The sequence below is a fragment of the Pinus tabuliformis genome, chromosome 9 (genome assembly GCF_031772625.1).
Source record: "Pinus tabuliformis cultivar Carrire ecotype Pingquan chromosome 9, CPIR1, whole genome shotgun sequence".
NCBI classification, from domain to species: Eukaryota; Viridiplantae; Streptophyta; class Pinopsida; order Pinales; family Pinaceae; genus Pinus; species Pinus tabuliformis.
The window spans coordinates 1356155198-1356182817 of NC_142307.1; positions in this window are offsets into that span (position 1 = coordinate 1356155198).

Here is a 27620-nt window from a genome sequence, read left to right on the forward strand (position 1 = left end):
GAATATTGGTACGGAGGTGGAACCTAAATTCATGAAGATTGGAGACTATTGGGATGGCGTGATGGTGGATAAGGTCGTTGAATTAATCTACAAATATCAGGACTTATTCCCGACCAAGTTTATGGTTTTGAAGAGAATAATCAAAGATTTAGGGGTAATGAAGACCACATTAAAACCCGACGCGAAGCTAGTTAAGCAGAGGCCATTTCGCTTAAATCCGAAATACAAGGAGAAGGTTCGCGTAGAACTAGAAAAGATGCTCGCGACAAGCATCATTGAGCCTATGGAGGAATCTGATTGGGTAAGCCTGATGGTGGTACAAGAGAAGAAGTAGAAGGACGAAATAAGAATACGTTTGGATCTCAGAAAATTGAATGACGTGTGTGTACATGATGCATTCCCAACTCCGTTCATGAATGAGGTGTTGGATAATGTAGGCGGTCAGGAGGCATATTCTTTCACTGATGGGTTCTCGGGGTACCACCAGATCAAAATCACGCTGGAGGATAGGGCCAAGACAACCTTCGCAACTGAGTGGGGTTGCTTTCAATATACTGTCATGCCGTTTGGATTGAAGAATGCCCCTGCTATCTTTTCGTGCGTGGTTGTTGCAGCATTCAGGGAATATATTCATAAATTCTTCGAGGTCTATTTTGATGACTGGACTGTATTTGGGCTAGTTAGGTGCCACGTAGTGAACCTGCACTTGATGTTGGATACATGATGAAGATACCAAATCGCGCTCAACCTCAAGAAGTGTCTGTTCCTCATTCCTTTTGGGAACCTGTTGGGGCATGTGGTTTGTAAATAAGGGCTGATGGTAGGCCCCGCAAAAATTGCGATGATTCTGAATTTGGAAGCGTCACGGAGTGCGAAACAGCTGCGCGCTACTCTGGGACATACGGGGTACTATAGGAAGTTCATCAAAGGCTATGCCCAGATCATCGCGTCGATGGAAAAGCTATTGAAAAAGGATGTCACGTTCTGCTAGAACGATGACTGTAAGAAAATCCTGGATGTATTGAAAGAAAAGATGGTTATTGCGCCGATTCTGGTCTTCCCAAACTAGAAGAAAGAGTTTCATGTCCATGTTGATGCGTCGTGTATAGCGCTGGGGGCAGTACTAACACAGGATGGTGGAGAAGGCTTGGATCACCCTATCGCATTCGCGAGTCGCAAATTATCTAAAGCAGAAAATAACTATTCCACCACTAAGCGCGAGGGACTAGCTATGGTGTATGCGCTCCAGAAGTATCGACACTACTTGCTAGGAGGACACTTTAAGATGTATATAGATCATTCCGTGCTGAAGTACTTGGTCAATAAGCTTGTGTTGGGGGGCGCATATGCAGATGGATTTTATTGTTCCAAGAATATGATTTTGAAGTTGTTGTGAAGCTTGGACGATTGAACGCGATACCAGATCACCTGTCACGCATTGAGACAGGAGAGGAACCTAATATTTTGGAGGAAGGATTACTCGACGAACAACTCTTTGCTATGCATGTAGTGGATGGACATTTTGAAGATATAATTCACTTTCTAACAACTGGAACTGTGCCGAAAGTATACTTTGTCCAACAGAAGAAGGAATTAGTGGTGCCTGCGACCGATTTCTCTGTCATTGCTGGGAATCTATACAAGATGGGGAATGATGAAATATTGCGAAGGTATGTACCTGAATTTGAATGAAGTAGCATCCTCATGGACGCTCATGGGGTTGTCGCGGGAGGACATTATGTGTGAAGAGTGACCGCGCAGACGATTCTATGCGTCAGGTTGTGGTGGCCAACCTTTCATCAGGATTCAAAAGCACATTGAAAGGCATGTAATGTATGTCAAAGAACAGGTAAGCCATCGTGGAGGGACGAAATTCCTTTGAACCCACAAATGACATTGAAACCTTTCGAAAAGTGGACAATAGATTTCGTAGGACCTATCAAACCTCAAGGAATAACAAGCATGAGGTATATTATCATTGTGATAGAGTACCTGACTCGTTGGGCAGAAGCGCAGCCAGTGAAGGATTGCATGGTCGCAACTACCGCAAAGTTTATGTTTGAACATGTACTAGTGCAATTTGGATGTCCGAAGGTCTTAATAAGCGATCGCGGTATGCACTTCCTGAACGAAACAATCAACGTGCTGACGAAAGAGTTTCAAGTGTATCATCAGAAGAGCACACCATATCACCCACAGGCTAACGGGACAGTAGAAGCGTTCAACAAAGTACTGGAGACCGCCTTGACCAAAGTATGAAATGTGCAATGAAGTGATTGGGACCTGCGCATGCCTGCCGTATTATGGGCTTATAGGACGACATGCAAGAAACTGACGAGACAGACACCATTTAGGCTTGTCTATGGAGTGGAAGCCGTAATACCTATGGAATACATCGTGCCTAGTCTACACATATTAGTGCTCACAAGTATGATGGATTGTAGAGCCCTTAAGGAGAGACTCGTGCAGTTGGAGGAGCTCGAAGAAGAACAGTTTTTGGCTGGCTTCCACCAGCAAGTCTAAAAGCAGCGTGAAAAGGCTTGGGAAAATCGACATATTATGTCATGCACCTTCAAGGTGAATGATTTGGTGTTGTTGTATGATAGTAAGTTCGATAAATTCCTAGGGAAGCTCAGAATGCATTGGCTGGGACCGTATGTTATTAAGGAGATCACAAATGGTGGCGCGGTGCAGCGAGTAAAGTTAAATGGAGAACTCTTCCCAGGAAAAGTAAATGGCAGTCATTTGAAAGCGTACACAGGGGGCTCAGCCATCTGACTAGCCGACAGAAGCACAGTCTTAGCACTCCAGGCAGCTAAAAGGAGGCGCGGGACTATAAACTACTCTGCCCAAGAGCTGCGTGATGTCAGGACTGTGTGCAGTAGTGAAGTGTCACAGGGTTCGCGACAGTGCGAGGGTCGCTGCACTGCCACGCAGATTGGCTGGAAAGTGACTGTTACAGTCACTATTCATGATGTCATGCTTGGTTTGAGACCAAATGGAGTGGGTGACAAGCATTTAAGGAAAAATTTATGGGCTAGATTCTTGAAAATATGCCGCCAATTGAGCATTAATGGACCGAATGTGAGGGGAATGGTTGAATTCAAATTCAAAAGGTGCTAAAATTACAAAGGTTGTCCAGTAAACAACACTTGGAAATTTGAGGACTGAGTTGTTGTGCACACATGCATTCATGAACCAAGACTTGTTCGATCTTCTGAAGGCGAATTTGTTGCTTGAGAAATTACCCGAGCCGTTAAGAGAATTGTGGAATCGCACTATGGCAAGACCTGAGGAAGCCATGGATACCGAAGTAATGAATTTAGAGGAAGCCGCACAAGACATTACAGAAGTAGAAGCCCATGAAAGTGCCGAGATAGTCGCAGAAATCCCTAAATCACCGCGCACGTCGAGACCCAAGAAAGGCAAGCAGGCTATGGTACCAGTGCGCGTATCCCCTAGGAACCTGTTAAGGAATAAGCTTACCATGGAAAAAAAGGGAAGGCTATTAATTTGGAGGCTGATGAGGAGGAAGAATTTGAAGAAATTTTGGTAGAGGAGGAGGATGTAGAAATGGAGGTTGAAACCCAGGGTGTGGACCCTCTTACCAGGCTGCCCGCATACGTTCCTCCATGGAAGGGTAAAGCAGAGGTGCCCAAAGACATAGATGAGAGAAAAAGCTCTTTGTAGAATCCGCTGCTCCATGACCAGATTATTTTTGAAGGAGCACACCTGGGGCGAGTTCCTGTACTGAAATTTGAAGACTGGGATCTCGCGGACCACGAGAAATTCCCAAATTTGGCAACCACACAGCTAATGCTCCAGGAGAAAGACACGCCGCCTAGAATCATAGAGTTGGAGTTGCGTAAATGGCTGAGAGGTGTGGAGAAGGTAGGACTGTTAAACCTGCTCTAGGTGCCGCATTACCATCGCACTATAGTAACCATTTTTGTCATTAGGCAGCTACTCTGATTGGTGCATGATGGGTGCTTGTGGCTGGAGGAGCCCATCCCCATCACAGACCATTTGATTCACAAAATTACCTGGCTCCCTTGCAAAGGGGATGATCTAGCGAACATCTTGGAGGGCAAGAGTGATGATTTGGCCATCACAGAGGCCATGAAGAAGAATTTTAAGCTAGAGAAGAAGAAGAGAGGGTACACCATTTCCAACATCAACAACCCTGTGGTTAAAGTCGCGACGCAGATATTGGCAGGGAAGGTTATGCGGAAGTGTTGTGCGGATGAGGTGCCCGCGCTGGTGGTTGCACTAGCAGTGCAATGCGTAGAAGGGGTCCAGTTCAACTGGGAAAACTACTTATGCAGAGAGTTCCTTGAGAACTGCTGCGAGGCATAGGAGCAGGGAAAATTTTTTCACTATGCATGGCTTCTATTGTCCATAGTACTGGTGGCATGGGAATTTCCCGAAGATAGCCAGTTCCCAACGATCACACAGGACCTTCCAAAGGCAGTGAAGTATGCTTCACTGTGGGCAACCAGGGATGTGCAAAGGATAAGGGACAAAAAAATCTTCTAGGTGTTCATGGAGATGAACATCAGAATGGGGATTAATCGCAAGCCACGGTTATTGCCCATGGTCTACAACAGTCTGCAGAGCTTCGCAGAGTTCAAGGCAAATTTCCACCATATTTACATCAGGGCATAGCAAAAACCCCACGAAGACGTGGTGCAAGCTACCCTATCTGGCGACAAACGACATCATCTTCATGGTCCTTGAGTTGTGGCCCCCGGAGTGGTGCGCTCCAACTAGCTCCATGGTGGAAGCAAAGAAGTCTGCCATGCAGTAGAAAAAGGAAGAGGTGAAATTGTGGATGGTGTAGTTGGAAAAAAACCGTAGAAATGAAGTGGCAATAGCTAAGACCTAGGCGGCGCGTGACGTTACGAAGTTAGCGGAAGAGCAGCAAAAGGAAGCAGAGGAAGAGCGCAAAGGACAGAAGTCACTTTTGCCCAAGACGGAGACAGATACAAAGCAAGGTGGCACGGACCTGAAGACTTCAAAGGGCCGCGAAAGAAGTCAAAGGCTTCAAAGACTTCTTTCAACCCGATCACCCTCACTGAGGGGGATCTGCACGACATTGGTGAGACGGTGAGGGATGTCACCGCGAGACCCTCCAGCATTTCAAGGAGGAACACCAGATGGTGTTGGGGGCCCTTCGGGCATAGATACAGGAGTTGCAGGTGCGCACTCCATAGGCTGGAGCTGTGTCAACCATCCTCGCAGTAGGCATGTCCGCAACCAAGGAAATGTTGCACGCCCAGATGACCAACACCATAGTACTGCCAGATGGAGCACTTTTTACAGAAAATGAAGTTGACAGGCCTATGGTCAACAGGTTGAAGGGAATTGGGTTAAATGTGGTTGCGCTCCATTAGGAGACACTCTATGTTTTGTAAGATGGAATCACTGCAAAACTACGAGCTAAGGACGGTCACGCACTCCAGGTAATTAGCGAGCAACGCATCAACATTGAACAACTGAGCCTGCAACATGACAAGGTAGTGGCGCCGAACAGATAGATTGTGCAGGTGGTGGACAAAGCCTGTCAGATGGTCCCGGAGTTGTCCATCCAAGCAGAAGAACTAGTGGAGGTGCACATCCAGAAATTAGCAGCAGGGGTGCGCGAGGCAAAGGAAGAAATGGCCAGGGTTCAGTTGGAGCTGAACCTTTAGATAACTAAACTACAATTGAAGGTGCAGCCTTCAACTCCACCGGAGGTTAAGGAACAACGTGCCATTGCGATTACAACAACAATAGCGGAGGTTAACAATGGAGTGATAGACTGCACAAAGCTGTTCGCACAGTCGTTCGAGGTTCTCACTACCCTGAAGGAGGACTTGAACATACAATGCCTAGAGACAGAGGCGTGAAAGCTACAACATAAATATGATGAAGTAAAAGGGATTGCGCAAACGATTTCCCTTACATAGAGGCTCATGAGGATGCAGCAGGTGAAAGCACTCAAGGAACAGGTAGATGCTGCTTGACATAAGGAAGCATTTTTGAAGGCGTGCTTATAGTCATGGATTGATGAGGCATATATCATTACAGCCTCCATTAAAGCAAAGCTCGTGCAGCTACAAGCAACATAGGAAAAGGTTTAGGGCAAAAGTTCAGCCGCAGTGGTCTCTAAACAGTGCGTCGAGGAAGTACAACAGGCATCCGCTCAGTGCGCTGTCAATCTTGCAGTGATCCAAGCAGAATTTGGAGGTCTTCGTGCAAATCTCCGCATCGACAGAGTGACTCAAGGGTGAGTCATGATGTTTGTGTTGGGGGCCCATTGGGCACGAGATCCCCCAAGGGATGTTTTGGGGCTTAGAGCCCAGAGTTTGGTCAAAAATTGTAACTCCAATGTAAAGTCTCAACATTTTGTGGGCGCAGAGCGCGTAGCTTGTAAAAGAGTCATAAGGTTGTTTGCCCTCAATTTTGCTAATATAATGTCGGTTGTAGATATCTACCCATAGTCCGCGGACCATGGGATTGTATAAATAGAGCGAGGCTCTAAGTAGTTAAGGCATATAATCTAGCTAAGGAGGACACGAAGGATGAAGAGTTGAGTTATATCTGTGGAGTAAAGTCTAGGTTTGGGTCATAGAGTAGGAGAAGGATCTGCAGCTGAATGGGCAAAGGCCTAGCAGTCCGCAGCTGAGTGCACGGACCCCTACAGCTGAGTGTGCAGGGTGAGTCAAGTCTGTAACAATTGGAAATACTAATAAAGAGAAGTTTCATATCAATTCTGTGTATTTATTTCCTATTTTATGCATTGAATATATTGGGTATAAATTGCATGTCTATTGTTTATATGATGCGCGAATGTGTATAATTGTATTGATTAAGTGAATGCAAGATAAAATATCTGTTTACGCGAAGTTAACTAATATATGTTAAGAATATAAGTAAGATACGCAGTGTAGTTTGGGGAAATAGTGCAGTTTGTTGCCATAGCAGCACGAAAGCATCTCAGCCCCTGGTTAGGGTTGCACAAAAGACGATTATAACAGATTGCAAGGGTATTGAAGGTTAGAACATTGTGTGAAGTAACCTATGCAAGGGTAGGCGCAGTTAGACTAAATCGACACCACAGACATCTCAAGGGTGCGGAAACTTGGTTCCAGTATCCCCCCATACTGCTTCAGGTGAGACTTCAGTCTGCACTCTGTAGGCTGATGCCTAAAGGGCCAATAGTGTGGGGATTTGTTTGGATAAATAACTCTAAACCTGGGTCAGGCCCCCATAATCCAACAAATTTTTTTCCATAAAATGTTGTAGCTGAAACAATATACATACCTTATAATATTCAGATAAATTTTCACTTTGTATCACTTTCTTGACATGGGAAACTATGGTTGTTCTCTTCCTACACTATCTATCTTTTCCTGCACCTTAGATGATCCTCAAGAATGGTCCAGTTATCACATATCATGAGGAGGTTAGAAGTATCCAAATACTGAAATATACATGCAGGAGGTATAAGCAATGATCAGATCAATAAATTTAAACAAGAGTAAAGACACGAAGAAGTAACATAAATTGGAAAAGTATTTATCTTCAATGAGAGGTGATCATCTCCCTCTTGAACCAGCCATCAAGAGTCATGATTTTTCATTGTCCATATAACAATATTGCCTTCATTATATTTCAACCAACTTCATCAACAACCAGGCCTAATAGAGACTATCCCATTTAGTGCTACATCAAACCTATCTCAAATGCTAGAACATCTTCACTTTGATCATTCTATGCTTTCTAGATTGCATAGCTCAAACCTTTGTCATAATCTAGGGTTTCTTCCAAACCCTAACCTCATAATATCCATCAAAACCTAATAACAAAATTGCCTAGGGTTTCCTTCAAACCCTAGTATTCTTTTAGGTCTCCTCCATCTTCTCTTGCTTCCATCAATGATGTCTTCATAGGGGTGATATTCACTAACTTTTCTTTAGCCCAAATCTGATACCATGTTAATTTTTATTAGGGCTATATTGTTCTTTGCTTTGATAATTGAATTTCATTATTTTCATATTAAATTCACCCCACAAAATCCTGACATTATTCATATTTACCACATTATTTAACAACATATTCAACTATATAGAAAGAACAATATCATCATCAATGTAGCAGAACAATAGAGGAATAGTAGAGGAAAATAATTCACACATAGAGACACCAGGATTAGTCAGAGACTAGGGAAAAACCCACTACAGGGAAAACCCTTTCAAATTTTCTTCTTATTAGATCATCATTGAATGATTCATCAAAAGAGAGAGTACAATGATCCATATATCTATCCATACAAATATCTAGAAAAAAAACTAAACAACATTCAAGAGATGATTCCAGCATATGTATTAACTAGATATTAGTTCACCAAGTTGTAGTCAACTTCATATATTTGTGGTCAATTGTGGAAAATGTCAAAAACAAACCATACTTTCCAACCACAAGTAGAGAGTGATGTGCACTCAAATGAAACTCTCCAACTGCATGCATGAGCCTGTGTTCCTGCAGTTATGACTGAAATCTACTTATGTCATCCCTACGGTTGGAAACTAAAACCATAGACACATGTTTGAGCTTTAGACCCTACAATCTCATACCTATACGAACCAATCTTTGTGACCCAGACTCAAACTTGTGCGAGCCAAACCCAAAGAAAGAACAATGATAATACTGATGATATCCAAATGAGCTTGAGGTCACTTCTATTTATAGGCTTCCAAGGGTGTGCAATTTCCTGTTAGGGTCGATATGTCCTTTTGTGCACATGTGGGATTTTCTTTAAAAAATACACTTTCCCTTGTCCAAATTGAGCACTTCAATAGTCAAACTTGGTCCTCTCGAAAAGAGAAATCTTGTCCCAGGGTTGGAATTTGTCAATGAGCTTCCAAATTACCATTTGGCCCAATGCATTAATTCATGCATTTGTAGAGGGCCTAGACAATGTCCCTACACCATTTTCCATCATTCTCTGTCATCCATAACCTCATATCAACATTTCCAATACCTTTCCATGCATTTCTTTCCACTCCCCTGGTTACGATAGGAAAGTGTTGCAATGCTATATGATAGCCCATATTTGCTAAAAAGTTATAGATTAAGTATTTTCTATGCATAGAAGATGAGGAAAAGAATCAAAAGCATCTTGAAATGACCATTCCATCAAAATGCCTCACCCCTCAATTATTTATCCATTGTTCATAATTATTTTTAGCAACAAATCAAAATCCCTTGTCTTTCCATCACATACACTGTAAAAAAAACTTCAATCACCATAACCATCCCCTTCTTGAATTATCAGAGTTCCTTGATATTTTAGAAGATTATTATGATGAGATTGAAGAGTTTCTATGACTCCTATAAGAGACTACACAGTCCTCTAGCAACCTGCAAAAACCCTACAAGCCCGAGTATCCAAAAGTCTTGAAAAAGATCATTGCATGCCACAAATTTCTACATCTCCAAAAGTAGCATCGAAATTCAAGATAAACCATCTAACTAAAAAAAATATAATCATGAGTAGCTACAGGATCTCCTGTAAACTTCTACAAGTTCATCTATTCAATAGTAATAACATCATATCACCTATAGAAACATCAAAGAAACCTCTAGAAGCATTAGAAGGTAAGGTACTAGGTATGAGAATCTCCTAAACTTACCCTTTGAACTTATCCATGGAATTATAAATCATTATAAGTGCAAAATGTAGTTGGCTATATAGCTAGAAAAATCGACAGAAAGTCTTAACCAAATTTGACAAGGAACTTCACTTTTCTCTAAGTCCTCCACACATGTGAGGATGAGTAAGACAAAAAAAATGAATAATTTGAAAATTAATCCATTTTAGCTTATTGATGTTAATTTTACCACTGTTCTATGTTTCTACAATCACTTTATCCCAATTCTTATATTTAGCTAGAAATCTTTCAAAACAACTTAATCTTCAAATGATTAATAGCAATTGTAGATAGAACAATAAATGCAATGAACAATAAGAGACAAATGAGAGAAACCAAGTTTGGTCAAACACCAGGGAAAAACCCTACAAGAGGGAAAACCCTTTCAAATTATTCTTCTTATTAGATTTTTATAGAATTCTAAATAAAGAGAGAGTATAATGGTCCAGATCTTCAATCACAAAACTATCCAACAAAAAAACTAAACAATATCCAGAAATATAAGGCCCAACAATACTATTGATTAGAGATAACTTTCCCAGCCTGCAGACAAATGTAGTCACCTGTCAAATGAAACCCTAGGTCCTAGCTGCACGAAGACAGAGATCATGCATGTGGCTGAAACATTATGGTTGCACACAGAGGCTTGTCTGTGTGCAGCTACAACCGAAAATTTCCTATGGAAACCCTACAACTATAGAACAAAACCATGATCTGCATGTGTGAGCTTCAAACGCTGCGATTTCAGACCTGTACAAACCAATATCCGAAAACAAACTTCAGACCTATGTGAGCCAAACCAAATAAGAGAGAAGAAGAAGATGCTTGATAATGATATCCAAATGAGGGTCACTTGACTTGTATTTATAGGCTTCCAAGGGTGTCCAATTTCTCTTTATGGTTGATATGTCCTTTTGTGCACATGTGGGTTTCCATATTAAAAATATATTTTTCCTTAACCAAATTAAATTCTTCTAAGGGATAGAAGGGGTCTTTCTTGATGAGAAAGGTTTTCCAAAGGAGGGAATTTGTCCCTGAGCTACCAAATTAACACTCCCTCTCAGCTAAGAAGAATTTCCGGCTGTAACATATGTCTCATCTGAAATATCATCTCTGTTCATCACTGCTCATAATTTGAACACTCTCGAATATAAATGAAGAACAATTTAACATCGGAGGGAAGCTTAAGATACCAGCTTCAATCCACCGGGGAGCCATTGCTACCACCTAGAATCGTTGCTAGTGGGGAGTCTAATGCTACAACCCAAGAATCATCATCATCGGGGAGTTCCAACTCAACCCATATCATAGGGGAGCCCAAATCAACCCACTATCCAAGGATAATAGGAAAGATACAACTTACAATGAGGTAAGGATCACAACTATCCTATTGTCTGTTGACATTCCCATCGAGACCTAAAGAGTCAAGTGGTCGAACACCTACATCCTCTCACCTGGGAAGGATACTACTTACCATAAATGGTAAGGATCACAACTATCCCAAGTCACCTCTCAATCTATTGGCTAGATGGGGAGGAACAATGCCAACAAGCCCAACTTGTGGGTAGGATGCCAACTAGAGTATACTATGTCAAGTACCAAAGATAACAATAGGGAGGATGCTACTTACCATGTGGTAAGGATATCATCTATTGTATTTTCAGACAATAGGTAGGATACTACTTACCATGAGGTAAGGATCATATATATTCTACTATCCAGAGTTCCCTCAACCCTAGGAGCTCTCCAAATCAATTCCTCACCCTGGGAGCTAAGACAAGGGGTAAGAGCATAACTCAGTGTCCTCGACCAGTTGGGACCCTTACTCAGGAGGATCACATCCATCAGTCCAAGTTTCTTTATGAAGACCAAGAACTTCCCTTTCAACAAATTCTTGGTGAGTATATCTACAATCTGCCCATCAATTGATATATGACTAAGTCTCATGGCTCCTCTCTACACCACATCGCATATATAAAGATATTTGATCTAAATATGCTTGTACTTATCATGGAACATGGTATTTTTTGCCAATCGCATCCCACTCTTATTGTCGTAATATATCACTATCATATCCAATACCTACTCAAATAACTCTCCAAAAAGTTTCCTCAACCGGACTGCCTCACAACTAGCCATGCTAGCAGAAATATACATTTCCTCTACCCTACTTAAAGCCACCAAATTTTGTTTTATGATCTTCCAATATATCATGGAAAAACCCAAGATAAAAAAAAACCCATATGTTCTCTTATTGTCAATAATGTGTCCATCCCAACTAGCATCAATTTATCCATTCAGTCAAACATCACCTATAGTATATCTCAGATCCAGATTGACTATCCCATGAAAATATCTCAAAATGTGCTTGGTGGAAATCTAATGTGCATGAAGTGACTCAGTCATGAATTGACTCAAATAGTTCACAACAAAACAAATGTTTGGACGTGTGTTCACAAGAAACATCAATTGATGATACTCTTAAGGGTTGGCCAAGTCAGGACCAACAATGTCTACACATAGTTTCTTAAAATTCATCTCCATCAAGGTGGCCAAGGATTTTCATTATGTCATTCCAAATATCTCCAATAACTTCACGAAATATTTTCCTTGAGAAAGGAAAATTTCTCCAGGTCTCTTCCATAATTCTAATCCCAAAAAGTAATGCTTCATGCCAAGGTCTTTCATCTCAAACTCAGATGCCAACTCCCTCTTACACCTGATCATCACAGGATCACTACCTGTCAAGAATAGATTGTCAACATATAAAACCAAAATCAAAGGCATACCTTGGACCACCTTGAAATAGAGGTTGGGGTCCATACTGCTTCTTGTAAATCCAAGCTTTACCAGGTAATGATCAATGTGGACATACCAAGTTTGGGGAGCTTGCTTCAAACCATATAATGCTTTCTTCAGCATGCATAGATGAGTTTTCTTTTCCTTTACTTCAAATTCCTGAGGTTTCTTAAAATAAACTTATTCTTGTAGTATACCATGAATAAATGTCATCTTTACATCCATTTGATGAAGGGTCCATCCTTCACTAGCAGCAAAGGAAACAATCGATCTAATAGTGGTGTAGTGGGAAACTAGCACAAATATATTGTCATAATCTTCTCCCTCTTTCTAGGAGAATCCTCTAGCCACGAAACTTTCCTTGTATTTTTCAATGCTTCCATCAGCTCCATGTTTGATCTTGTACAACCATTTTTAAGTGACAACATATTTTTCTTTTGGTCTCAGAACAATATCCCATACATGATTATTCATAATGGATTCATACTCTTCAACCATATCATCCTTCCAAACTTGTTATTTCACTACTTCTTTAAAGGTAGAAGGGTCAACCTAGATCATAGTGCTCATAGCTACAATGTACCCTTGGTACCTACATGGCTTCTTACTTTCTATAAAGGTCCTCTTGGAAGGAATGAATCTCTCAGGTACTTGTAAAGTATCATGAATCCATAGTGGTCACTTCGTAGTGGGAAGATCACTTGGAGGAGGGTCCAAGGGGTCCATAGACTCCATGGGATCATCAACAATGTCCTTCTCATATTCTGGCATAGAAGGACCTTCTAATATGTCTGTTTCATTATACTTCTTTGTAGGTTGAGTAGGAAGGTCTACAACATTCCCAAGGGAAACATCTTCATCGAAGGTCACATCCCTACTAAACTCGATCTTCCTTTGGCTAAAAATATATATTCTAAATGATTTAGAATTTTCACAGTATCCAACAAGCATACCTTTCTTTCTAGATGCTTGTTTCTCTTATCCTTCGGCACATGAAAGTATATAGGGAAACCAAATATCCTTAGATGAACAATATCGGGCTTCGTACCTATGAACATTTCTTGGGGAGTTTGGTTATATAAGGCTTGATGAGGAACCTTGTTTTGTACATAGACTATTGTATTCATTGCTTCTCTCTAAAGGAACTTTGGTAACTTTTGTTCATGCAACATATCTCTGGAATCCTCCACAATAGACCTGTTCTTTCTTTTAGCCACTCCATTTTTCTCGAGATTGTAGGGTACAATAGTTTCCTTCTCAATACCTTCCTTCTTGCAAAAGTCAATGAACTCATTTGAAATATACTCACCACCATTGTCAGACTTGAAGACCTTGATTTTCTTCCCTGTTTGATTTTCTATCAGTGCCTTGAAATTATTGAATATATCAAAGGCCTTGTCCTTGTGCTTCAAATAGTATATCCATGTCTTCCTAGATAAGTCATTGATGAATATGATGTAATACGTCCAAGAGAATGCAATAACATAGGTACACAAAGGTTAGAATGAATGAGTTGAAGAATATCATCGATCTTAATTCTACTAGATGGGAATGGTCCCCTTGTCTTCTTTCCACTTGCACATCCCGAACATACTCCACCATGACTTGCTTGAACATCACACATTCCAGATACTTGCTTCTTCAACTTTGGTAGGGCTTCATAATGTGGATGCGCCAACCTATGGTGCCATAGCTCACTCCAATGATTGGTGTCATGGACCATTTCCAGTAGAGGTATCCCAATAACTATATAGAGTCCTTCAACTCTAGATCCCAACGTGATTGCATCCTTCATATAAGATTCTCCAAGCCATGTGAGGACTTTTCCCTTTATGAAAGCTACTCTCATCCCTTTGTCTTCTAATGCATAAATAGATACTAGGTTCTTATTTAGTTCTGAAACATACATCACATCATGAAAAAGAATGGATTTCCCTGAACAAGTCAAATTTAATAGAACCAAAACCCTTCACTTGATATGTATAATTATCCCCAAGAATGATCTTCAAACTTTTCTACCTCTCTTCTAGATTGAATAGGAGTTGATTATATCCAGAGAAGTTTCTAGAATCCCCAATATCTACCAACCAACTATCATGTGAATGTGGAGGAGAAGAACTAGAAAGAGTGGAAACAAGAATATATTCAGATTGACTAGCAACTGCATTAGTTTCATACCTGGAACTTCTTGCTTTTTTTTTAGGATGATATCTTCCTTCTTAATCATTGGATGTATCTCTTCTCCTTCTGTCATATTTGCTTCTTTTGTCATCACCTCTTCTTTTATCATTGTTTCTTCTTTTTCATTGTACATCTTATTGTTGTAGCCTCGGTTGGATCTAGGAGCATCCCTCTTTCTTCGACAATCTCAGGCATAGTGACCATACTTGTGACAATTGTAGCATTCAATTTGATGTTTATCCTTTCTCAACCTTCTCTTGGAGTCTTTGGATTTGGGAGAAGAATTTCTTTGATTGGATGGTCTCCCTTTAGCTTTCTTTTTCTTATCTTTAGTAATGAAAGAAATGGGCTCTCCTTCTTCATGCTTTTGTATTCTACATCTTGAGATCATCCTGGATTCTTCTTGAGTGAGTTTTTGAACAAGCTCATCAAATGACGAGAAAATATTGTTGTTTCTTTTAGTGGTAATGAAGGTTTCCCAAATAGGAGGGAGACTTATGAGGGTTACAATCACCAATTCCCTATTAGATACAATTTCCCCAACTCTTTGAAATTGATATCTAAGATGAGATATCCTCATAAATTAATATTTCACAAAATATCCTTTATTCATTTTCATATATTTGAGTTGATCCTTCAAGGATATGATCTCATTCAAATTTTTCACTTCATACATGTCAGCTAACTTATCATACATGTCCTTATACTTATTCAAATTTCCAACATAAGCAAGTAAATGATCTTGTAAACCATCAACTATAATTTTCTTTTCTTTTAACTCACCTTTCTTGTTCTTGTTCTTGGTAGCAACGAAAGCATTCTCTGGAGGCTTAGGTACTTTTCCTTGAATCTATTCCAAAGCATAATTATCGTCTTCTACGATTTCCAACATGATCTCCAAGAGACAAAGTTAGATGAGTCGCCCAAATTATCATTTTCTTTGAAGAAGGAGGTAGACATCTTGACCAAACCCTAATAGGCTTCTTCAACTTATTCCAAGAATTATTGCTCTTGATTCTTGAATCCTTTGGGATTATCTTCACCTTAGCTCTGATACCATGTTAATTATACCATTTTTCTATGTTGTTACAATCACTTTAGCCCAATTCTTATCTTTAGTTAGCAATATTTCAAAACAATTTAATCTTCCAATGATCAATAGCAATTGTAGATAGAACAATAAATACAATTAACAATAAGAGCCAAATGAGAGACACCAGGTTTGGTTAAATATCAGGGAAAAACCTTACAAGGGGGGAAAATCTTTCATATTCTTCTTCTTATTAGATTATAATAAAATTTTCAGCAAAGAGAGAGTACACTGATTCAATTCTTCAATCAAAAAACTATCCAACAAAAAAACCAAACAATATCTAGAAATATGAGCCCAACAATACTACTGATCAGAGATAACTTTCCTAGTCTATGGTCAATTGTGGTCAACTACGGTCACTTATCAAATGAAACCCTAGGTCCTAGCCGCACGGAGAGAGAGATCATGTGTGTGGCTTAAACATTCCAAACGCATGTAGAGGCTTGTATGTGTGCAACTACAACCAAAAATTTCTTATGGAAACCCTGAGGCTAGAAACCAAAACCCTAATCCGCACATGTAGGCTTCATACCCTGTAATAAAATACCAACTTAAGACCTATGTGAGCTAAAAAAAATAGGAGAGAAGAATAATATGCTTGATGATGATGTCCAAATGATGGTCACCTGACTTATTTTTATAGGCTTCCAAGGGTGTCAAATTTCTCCTTAGAGCCAACCTGTCCTTTTGTGCACATGTGGGTTTCTATATTAAAAATATATTTTTCCTTAACCAAATTAAATTCTTCAAAGGGGTCTTTCTTGAAGAGAAAGGCTAGCAAAAAATTGAGGTGGGGTATGAGCACATAGAGGATGACAAGAAGTATGTGGGTCCAACTTTGTATATTTTTAATGGAAATTGCTACTACTGATGTATTCAAACTGGAAATAAGAGATTACAAACTTCCTCTACATACTGTGGAAATAAATCAACAATCTAGAAGTACATGCACTGGCATGCATTCATCAAAACCATAAGAACAACATTTTTTTCTTGTGGAACCCATTTGGGAAAAACCCCTAACTTGATTTTAATTAATTAGATGAGACCGAGAACCTATTACAATTGCTTGCTTCAAGTATGAATCAACTCTAACACTTGCAAACTTGTTCTCTTGCTTCCCGTCTTACACTGGCTAACACAACCAATTTCCTATCTCCGCAAGCTCCTATTTCCTTGCACAAATCTAGAGGAATTGAGATCCTATTTCATAGGGAATTCCTATTTCCTTACTCAATCCCCAAGGAATTTCTCATCTACCTAATTATCCAGCTTGTACACTAAATTGATAATTACAATGTTGCCTTCAACTCCACTCTAGTCAGGCAATTTGAATTTCATGCATGCATGGGCTATATTTAGCTTATTGACTAGTTAACTCATATATCACTGAGTTAAAATACTCAATTGGCCTTTAACCGACTCAACCAAAGACTCGAGTTCAATTAACTGAGATCAACTATACATAACTAAATTAGATTGATAAAACTTAGAAATCAATACATGCACAACTCTACTCTTAGCCTCTAACTTGAAATAAATAAGTTAACTAAGTGACAAGGCCATGTCACTCAAGATAATTTCCTCCAAATTGTCTATTGATGTGGAATTTCGATTTTACTCAATTTTACTAAGGAAAAAGTCAAATTGAGCTTTCTTTCTACACTTTCTGACACTCCCTCTTAGTAAGAAAGGGATTTTTGACCACCTCGATCCTACTCTCGTGGAACTTGAATTCCCCTCTTGATAATTCCTTTGTCAAGATGTTTCCATCCTGCTCCTCGGTTGGAATGTATTGTAGCAACATAGTTATCTTCTAAACACAATCCCGCAAGTGACGATATCAAATATCAATGTGCTTGGACCTATCATGAAAAACTAGATTCTCAAAGAGTTTAATACAACTCTGATTATCATAGTGAATCAAAGTCAGATCCATCTCTTGACTAAAAAGTCCCCAAGTATTTTCCTCATCCATATGGCCTCATACGTTGCTTGACTTGTAGCCATGTATTCATCCTTTTCTAAGTTGAATGCCACAAACCTTTGTTTCCTGTTGTACCAGGAAATAGCTGCGGACCCAACACTCAAGACAGCACCTGAAGTACTATTCTTGATGAAACCTTTAAGCTTAACTCCCTCTTTCATCTTGTACCATAACCCATACTTTGTTGTGCCTCTGAGGTACCGCAACACATTCTTTTCTACTTTCCAATAAAACTTGGTTGGCTTAACCATAGCTTGACTAAGTTGGTTAACTTCATAACATATGTCAGTTCTTTTGTTCACCAGATACATAAAGGATCCTATAATTTTTCTATAGATGGCGGCATCTACTGCTTCTCCAGAAGAATCACTCTCCATCCTCCAGTTGGTAGCTAGAGTTGTGTCCATAAGATTACAATCCTCCATGTGAAATCTCTAAAGTATTTTAGAGGCATACTTCCCCTGAATCACAAATATTTCACCATCATTGTTCCATACTTCCAGCCCAAGGAAGTAATCCATGAGGCCCATGTCTTTCATCTCAAATTCCCTTGAAATTTCCTCTTTGAAAGAGTAGATCAACTGCTCATCACCTATCAATATTAAATCATTGACATAGAAAACAAGAATAAGAAACTTACTATCTACCACAATGTGATAGAGTTTCACATATGCTTCACTTTTGGTGAAGCCCAAACAATTGAGATAATTGTTGATTTGAGTGTACCATTCTCGGGGTGGCTGTTTGAGACCATATAATGCTCTCTTGAGTCTACACACATGCAACTCTCGATCATATGTCTCAAATCCTTCTCGCTGCTCTATGTAAATTTCCTCCTCAACAACATCATTGAGAAAGGCGCTCTTCACATCCATATGATGGTTTTCCAACCCATTTGCGTAGCTAAAGCTAGAATGGATTTGATTGAGGAATATCTTGCAACTGGTGCAAAATTTTCCTCATAGTCCACTCCCTCTACCTGAGAGAATCCTTTGGCCACAAATCTGGCCTTGTACTTTTCGATTCTTATGTATGGTTCATGCTTCACTTTATATATCCATCTTGAACCAATCACTAATTTCCCTTCTAGTCTCGACACCACCTCCCATGAACTTTTCTTCATGATGGATTCTATTCTTCCACTATGGAATCAACCCAAACAAGTTAAGCAATTTCTTCCTCAAATGAATAAGGATTTTTCTCAATGAGCTATGTCATGAGAACCATGTAATCAATGTACCTATTAGGTGACCTCCTCTACCTGTGTTGTGATGTAGGGGCTCCCACATTAGCCCTTGCATCCTGCACCAAACTATTAGCTTCTTCGGTTCTCTTTCTTCCCTCTCTGGAAGATTTTGGTTGGGTGGATGCCTCCACTCTGCCTCCTGTCTGCTTCTCTGCATGTTGCTACTCCAAAATCTCTTGAAGCTCATCTTGAGGCTCCTCCTTTGGATCGAGAAGATCCTGTTCTAGTGGGATACTTATCTCTCATTCCAAAGAGCATATCATGGCCTTGTCCTCATCAAACTTGACATCTCCCCTTACAACCGTCATCCACAGTGAAGGAAAATACACTTGGTAATTTTGTGAAGTTTCGGTGTATCCTACAAAAACTCCAAAATATATTTTAGGCTCAAGTTTCTTCCTCAAATCCTTTGAGACATGGTAATAAACTAAATCTCCAAAATTTTTGAAATGAGACACATTAGGATTTCTCCCAAAGAAAGCTTCCTCTGGTGTGATCATACCAAGTATCCTATGAGGACTTCGGTTCTGCAAGTAGACTGTGGTGTTGCATGCTTCTTCCCATATATGTAATGGAAACCCTTGATCATGCAACATGGCCCTTGCTTCTCCCACTATGCTTTTGTTCTTCCTTTCAGCTACCCCATTCTGTTGTGGGTTATGGGGTGTTGTCAGTTCCCTTCGAATACCTTCTTTCACACATAAATATTTGAAGTCATGCGAAACAAATTCACCTCCATTTTCATTCCTGAGAGCCTTCACTTTCTTCCCAGTCTCCTTCTCAAATAATGCCTTGAACTCAAAAAAAATTGAGAAAAAATCATCCTTATTCCGCATGAAGAAGATCCAACATTTTCTAGAGAAATCATCAATAAAAATAACATAGTACTTATGTTTTGTTGTGAAGGATATAGAAAAGAGTCCACAAACATCATATTGGACTCACTCCAATATTGCATCTGCTCTGCAATATCGGTCATGGAAAGTGGATTTGACATATTCCCCCAATGTGAAACCCTTGCAAACATCGTGTTGGTCAAGGGAGCCTTTAGGGAGACTAGGGGTAATTTTTTGCATGATCTTTAAGGAAGCATGGTGTAAATGACCCAATATCCTATGCCAGATTTCTCCAACATCTCAAATCTACAAATTTTTAGCCTTACTGCTCAATGCAGTACATTCTCTGACCTCAATTTTGTATATATTCTTCACTCGAACCTCGATATACTTCACTTGTCTGATAGATATCTGTCTCAGAAAGGCTTTCCCTTTACTGAAAATGAAATCATAGCCATGATCCTCCAATAAAACTATGTATATCAAGTTCTTCTTCAGTCCAGGTACAAGCATGACATCTTTCAGATGAAGGTGGGAGCTTGATTCACTCTCAAAGGTTATGGTACCAATTCCTTTGCTACTATACCGCTCGTCATCACCAAATTCTATGTGCATCAGGAGATCATTCTCCTCTAGGCTACTGAATAATTCTTTGAATTTTGTCATATGGAATGAGGCACTTCAATCAAGGTACCACACGCTCTGTTATGAAACCAACCCACAAAATATAAGAAAAGATAGATCAATGACTTAATAATTATCCTCTTCAAGGAAGAAACCTCCTTTACATTACATAAATGAATAACTATTTGATGATACAAATAAAATGACTTCCTTAGTATATATAGGAGTCTAAGGGGTCACAATATAATCAGAGCCTACATAACGATAATAATGTAATGGCACAATAATACCTAGTGGGATTCTACGGGGCACAATAATAACAATATGGGGGCTACATGGGCACAACAATAACAATAAGGGGGCTACACTAGTATTATAGGGACCTAACATGCCCCTCTCTTTCAAAAAAGTGTTGTCCTCAACGCTTGAGTAGTTTTAGATGCTTTTGTATAAAATTATCATCCTCCCATGTGGAATCTTCAGTGCGTAAGTTCTTCCACTTAATGAGATACTATGAAATTGATCTATTCCATAGTTGTCAGGTTCTTTTTTCTTTGACTACATTAGGGTCAAATATGATTTTTCGTTCTTCGTCAAGTTCTAGAAACACTATTTGAACTAGAATCTTATCTCCGATAACCTTATTTAAACATGAAACATGGAAAAATGGGTGTACTCAGGAAGATGTAGGAAGCTCCAATTTGTATGCCATAGTACCAATCTTTTGCAGCACCTTGTAAGGACTATAGTAATTTGGTGATAATTTATTATCCTTCTTAGCTTTCTTGAGAGACATTTGTTTGTATGGTTGTAGTCGTAAAAATACCCAGTCACCTACATCAAAACTTCTTTCACTGTGATGCTGATATTCCTATTGTTTCATTCGATTCTGCGCCAGAGTGAGGTTATCCTTTAAGAGTTGGAGAACTTTTTGTTGATGCTCGATGTGATCTTCCACTGCTTGAACCTTATAATTTTCTCTTAAAGATGATGTGATGGATGGTGGATGATATCCATAAAGTGCCATAAATGGGGTCATTTTTGTTGCAGTATGGAAGAGAGTGTTATACCACCATTCAGCTAGAGGTAACCACTTGACCCATTGTGTTTGTTTATCAGATACAAAGCAATGAAGATATCCTTCCAAACATTTGTTCATTATCTCAGTTTTCCCATCACATTGAGGATGATAATATGAGCTATGAGCTAACTGAGTCAAGACAAGAAAATAACTCCATCCAAAAATTTCCAGTGAAAATGGTATCTCTATCACTTACTATAATCTTTGGGTTTCCATGAAGCTTTTGAATTGTTTCCATAAATGCAGTAGCAACTGCACTAGCTTTAAAAGGATGAGAGAATGCACAAAAGTGTGCATACTTTGTAAGTCTAACAACTACCACCATGATGACACTCTTTCCTTCAAACTTGGTTAAACCTATGATAAAATCCATTGATACCTCCTCCCAACACTAACTTGGAATGGCTAAATATAGTAACAAACCTGGGGTTTTAATTGTCTCAAATTTATTTTGTTGGAAAACCAAACATGTTTCCACAAACTTCTGAATATCATATTTAAGGCCATCCCAAAAAAAATCCATCTTGGCCCTATGGTAAGTTTTTAAAAATCATAAGTGCCCTCCTAAGGGATAGGTGTGTAATTCCAAAATAATATTTTGTTTGAGTTGGGAATTCATACAAAGATATAAGCTGTCTTTTTACCATAGTGAATCATTTTTCTAGCTAGATGTATTAGATGTACTAGGATCTTGCTGCAATTTTTGAATGAGTTACAACACCTCTTCATCATTCTTCCATTCATCCCTTGCTTCGGTTATCCACTCACGTTGGATAATAAAAATGGCACAAAGAAATTATTCCACATCCTCATCCTTTCTTGAGAGTCCATATGCAACAACATTTTGATTCCCATTTTTGTAGATGATTTCAAAGTCATAACCCAAAATCTTTATCACCCATTTTTTCTGCTCTTCTGAAGATAATCATTGTTCCAAAAAGTATTTAAGTCTATCATGATTTGTTTTTACGTTGAAGTGTCTTCCCATTAGGTAAGGTCGCCATTAATTTAGTGCATGTAGTATTGCCAACATTTCCTTCTCATACATAGGTTTTTGTAAATACTTTCCTTTGATTGGACGACTTTAAAAATAAATGGGTATTCCTTCTTGCTTTAAAACAACACCAATTCCATTTCTCGAGGCATCACATTCCATAATAAAAGATTTTGTGAATTCTGACGTAGCTAAGACTGATGCTTGGCACATTTCCTCTTTAATATGTTTAAAGGTCTTCGTTGCTTCTGGAGTCCAAGAAATGCATCTTTATTTAGTAATGAAGTTAGAGGTGTCTCTATTCTCCCACAATTCTTAACAAACTTGTGATAATACCCTGTCAACCCGAGAAATCCTCGAAGATGCTTTATGGTTGTGGGGATTTTCCATTCCTTAATGGCTTTAATTTTGTTAGGATCTACCTTAACACCCTCATGAGATACCATATGACCCAAATATTCCACCTCATGTACTCTAAAGAAACATTTGGAGGTTTTTGCATATAATTGTTTCTGCTCCAATAGTTTGAGCACCCTCTCAACATGTTGAACTTGATCCTTCCAAGACTTGTTGTAGTTTAGTATATCATAAAAAATACTAACACAAATTTTCTAAGTAAGGATTTGAAAATGGAATTCATCAAACCTTTAAATGTGGATGGTGAATTAGTATGACAAAAAGGCATAACCAAAAATTCATAATGGCCCTCATGAGTTCTAAATGTTGTTTTCAGAATGATCCATGTAATTCATCCAACAATTCATCAATGACAGGAATGGGGAATTTATCTTTAATAGTGAGCTTGTTGATCTCCCTATAATCTAGATACATATGCCACTATCCATCCTTCTTGTGCACCAATACTACTGGAGTAGAGAAAGAACTTTGACTAGGTTGAATTATACCAACCTCTAGCATTTCTGCAACCAAACGTTCAATTTCACTCTTTTAGGCATAAGGATATCTGTAAGGCCTGATGTTTAGAGGAAAAATTCCTAGAATCAAATGAATAGTATGATCATGATCACAAATAGGTGGGAAGACTTTTGGAGTCTCAAACACCTTGGAATGATTTTCCAACACCTTTTAGAGATCTCGAGAAATAGATGATTTTGATGTTTGAACCTCTAATTAACATAATTGTGCAATTACACCTTGTTGTTCTTTCTTCAGAATATTTTTCATGCCATTAGATCTAGTTATCTTTCTTGGCTTCCCTGTGATTGTTGGAAATAATACTGAGAGGAGGGGTGAATCAATATTATCAAGTCACTTATTTTCTTTTTCAAACCTAGATCATATACGCTACTTCAGTTAGATAAAACCGCGTATATACGCAAATACAGAGAAGGAAACCCACGTATGCAATGCAGACTTATAATTTAATTTATCTTACAGATGTTGATCATTAATCTGTGTATCAGAATCAAATAAACAGTAACCAGAAACAGTAAAACAGAGCTGAAGACAATCACACACAAGAACACAAGATATAAGGTGGAAACCCAATGTGGGTGAAAACCACCTGCTGCAATTCGTCTCTATCTTATTTTAATTAGAAAATTCCTTTTACAATGTACTGATGCAGTCCTTTACCAGTACGCAGGCTGCAACCTACAGAGAGCTACAACCCTCTCTCGTTCTCCAGCTTCTCCTAGAAGGGAGCTACAACCCCCTTAGCTCTTGCACTAGCCAAGATACTAGTACGTAGGTGCTGGCCTACTGAAGGCTACAACCTTCTCTTTCTTCCAAGGACCACGTTTCATAAATTTTCGGACTGGATCCATGAACATCAATCAATCATCAAGAATTTCTGCATCAAACTCCTTTTCACCAATTAGAACTGAATCAAGTAGATACTTCTCTGACAGCTATACCCAGAACACAGTAACAATAATCACACACCAAATTCTGAACCCAGAACACTGCACCAATCAAACAGAAGCAGCTAGAACACAACTCAAGAGATGTACGCTACTTCAATAACCAGAAACCTACGTGCATACGCTTCTGTGTGTGGACCAACCTGCATATACGCTGTTTTTATTCACTGAACCAGCGTGTATACGCGACTTCGTTTCACTAAACCTGCGTACATATCTATAAAGGATAATTCACTCTTTCAAATATTCAGACACTAATTAACCCAGATGATCAGATTTATAGATCAAGCATGCGCTACATATAACAGATCAAAATCATAAAAAGATACTATCATTCAAGCCTTAAGATTATGACCCATCAATAGAACTTATCCTTCTCTTTGCGCTAAGGTTCCTCCTTCATTCAAATCCAGATCTGCACCATAACCCCAATCACCAATATTTCAGATCTAGCACATATTAGATATTCAATTTGTTAGAGTCGGTCTAGTAGCCCTCCACCAGAGATCAAAGCTCTTTGCATTTCATGATTAGGTTTCCCATCAGTGTGATCATGTTGCATTCCGTTAGGCATGCCATAATCCTGGTGGAGGGAGTTTGTGTCGTTATTCCCCTCTTGTTTGGCACTGCTGGTTCAGGTTTGTTCAAGTAAATAAAATCCTCAAAGGGTCATTCATCTTGCTTTAAGTTTTAAGGTCTTAGGTCTAGGGTTGAGTCTATTTTTGTCTTGAGAGGTCATAAAGGACCAGCAGGCCAGAGGGATGTCCTTCATTAAACATTATTTCAAAAATTCTCATCATTGTACAGCTAAATTTTCACCTTGTTCTCAAAAACTCTGTTTTTGAAAACAAAGGTCATTATCTCATTTTTGTAAAAATTCTCAAAATTTCAAATTCTTCAAATGTCGAAGTGCAGCCTTGGTCTCCTTTGCCAAAGCATCCTAGAAGCTATCCCTGCAAAAATTTTCAGCAGAAATCATCATTTTAACCAATTTTTCAAAGAAAAGAAATCAAAGGTCAGAGCCAATTAATTCAAAAAGTGTCAACACTCAAAACATTACAAAGTGGGTTTTGGGCAAGTAAAAATCAAAAGGAAACCTATAAAAGCACATCACTCCTCATTTGCAACTCATTTGCCTCTTACAAGCTAAGTGAATCCTTGCAAAGTCGATTTTAGGAGTTCTTGAGCAAGTTGAGCAGTTTCAGAGGCGTGCTACGCATCAGGAGAGGCGTGCTACGCGTCAGGGGCACGCTACGCGTCAGGGAGATTTTTTCAGTGTTATTTTACACGTGCGCTACGCATCATAGGGGCGCTACGCGTTGGGCAAGGCGCGCTACGCATTGGCGTTTCAGCTCAACAAACTGCCAGCAAGTCATCAAATTGATTTTTCTCTCAGGCAAAGTGCAGGTAGGCTTCTCCTCTATGCCTAGATTTGGTTTTGCAAGATGAAAAAGAGAATTAATATGTTCAAATGCTATGTAAATGATAAATAAAAACCCTCCCTTGTTGTGAAAAATTTAAAGTTTCAATGGTACTAGGGTTTCAAATTTCTCTTGCTGTCCAAGGTTTCCCATTTATAAATCCCTTTTTCCCTCATTTTCATCACCTTTCTCCCTCAAATTTTCCCTTGAAATTTCATCATTCTCCTCTTTAAAATTCCTAAAAGCATACTTAATTCCTAAACCCTACTTCACTTTAAAATCCCACAATTTTGTAATTTCCCATGCTTGTCTTCCCTAAATTCCTTCTTTGTGTTTATTCTCCCTAATTCCCACATGTTCCCCTATCCCTAACAATTCCATTGTATTTATGTCCCCTTGGTGACAGCATTTGAAAAAGTCAAAAAGCAATTAATTGGGTGCCAAGTCAGCAATATATTTCAGTCATCTTTCCTTCATAACCATGTCAGAAACCGAATCAGATTATGAGCAGAGCTATGACAGTGATTCAACACCAGAGGTAGAAGTGCCAAGGAGGCATCACAAGGGTGGTAAGGGTGGTCGGCATGTCAGAGAGGAGCCCACTTCATTGGCTCATTTGCAAGCTTGTCCACTTGCAATGTCATGTTTTCAGTATCAATCATGCTTTGGATATTGTGAGAGGATCTCACAAATTCAACACCATAGAGAGTTGGTCCGCTTGTTTGTCCTACATTTGCACAATGGCCATGTGAACCTTGCAGGAGTGGATTTCACCTTATCACCTGAAATGGTTGCTCAAGCCACCGGAATACCAAATGTTGGGGAAGAGTGGACCAAGCGCAAGCTGCTAGATAAATTTCATTATCAACCATACATCAAACCCGGATGCATGAGGCACCTTACTGCTGTTTTTCCTTTCAGATTCCTAAGGGATGAGTATGCACCCTTGATGAGGCTCATTATGCGTTATTTCACTTGTGAGGGCAGATTTTCACGTTTATATTCGTACCATATCCGTTTGTTGATGCATTTCACCCAGGTACGAATGATGAACATTCCATTTTTCATGTGCCGAAATATAGAGAAGATGGTGCCCGTAGTGCAAAGGAAGAATCCCGCACAGCAGCTCAAAAGTATATATCATTATGCACTGATCGAGATCATAGTGATGCATCAGTTGGCACAGCAGGGTATTGCTTGGGAGGATTTCATTTCTCGCGACTTCTTCATGGTGCCACAGCCACCTCCCGAGGTTGTCCATGATGAGGGAGGGCCTTCACAGCAGTTTGATATTCCTGAGGCAGAGCATGTCAGTGCTCCTCCAGCATATGTTACATATCAGAGAGGCCACAGGGTCTTATTTGCATCTGCACGGCGAGTATTATCTCCACACCAGGTGGAAGGGGTCTCGCCTTCTTCATCAGCACAACGAGTGTTATCTCCACATCAGGTGGAAGGGGCCTCGCTTTCGACAGCAGCACAGGTACAAGAGAGAGGCAAGCAGCCCAAGATTGATGAGAGGCCATCAGGTGATCCAGACATAGATATTGTTGACCTTGATATCAGTGCTCCTAGCTTAGAGCCAAAGGAGATCATCCAGCAACTAAGGGCTGAAAAAGACTTGTTGCAGCAAAAGTTGGAAATGGCAAATTGGATAATCACATACTTAGAGCAGCGCAACAAGCAATTAGAGGATGAACACACTCTTGATGAGTTGCGGAGGATCCGAGAAGACCGGAACTTGGCTCCCAAGAGACCCGGTGATTTGACACCTAAGGAG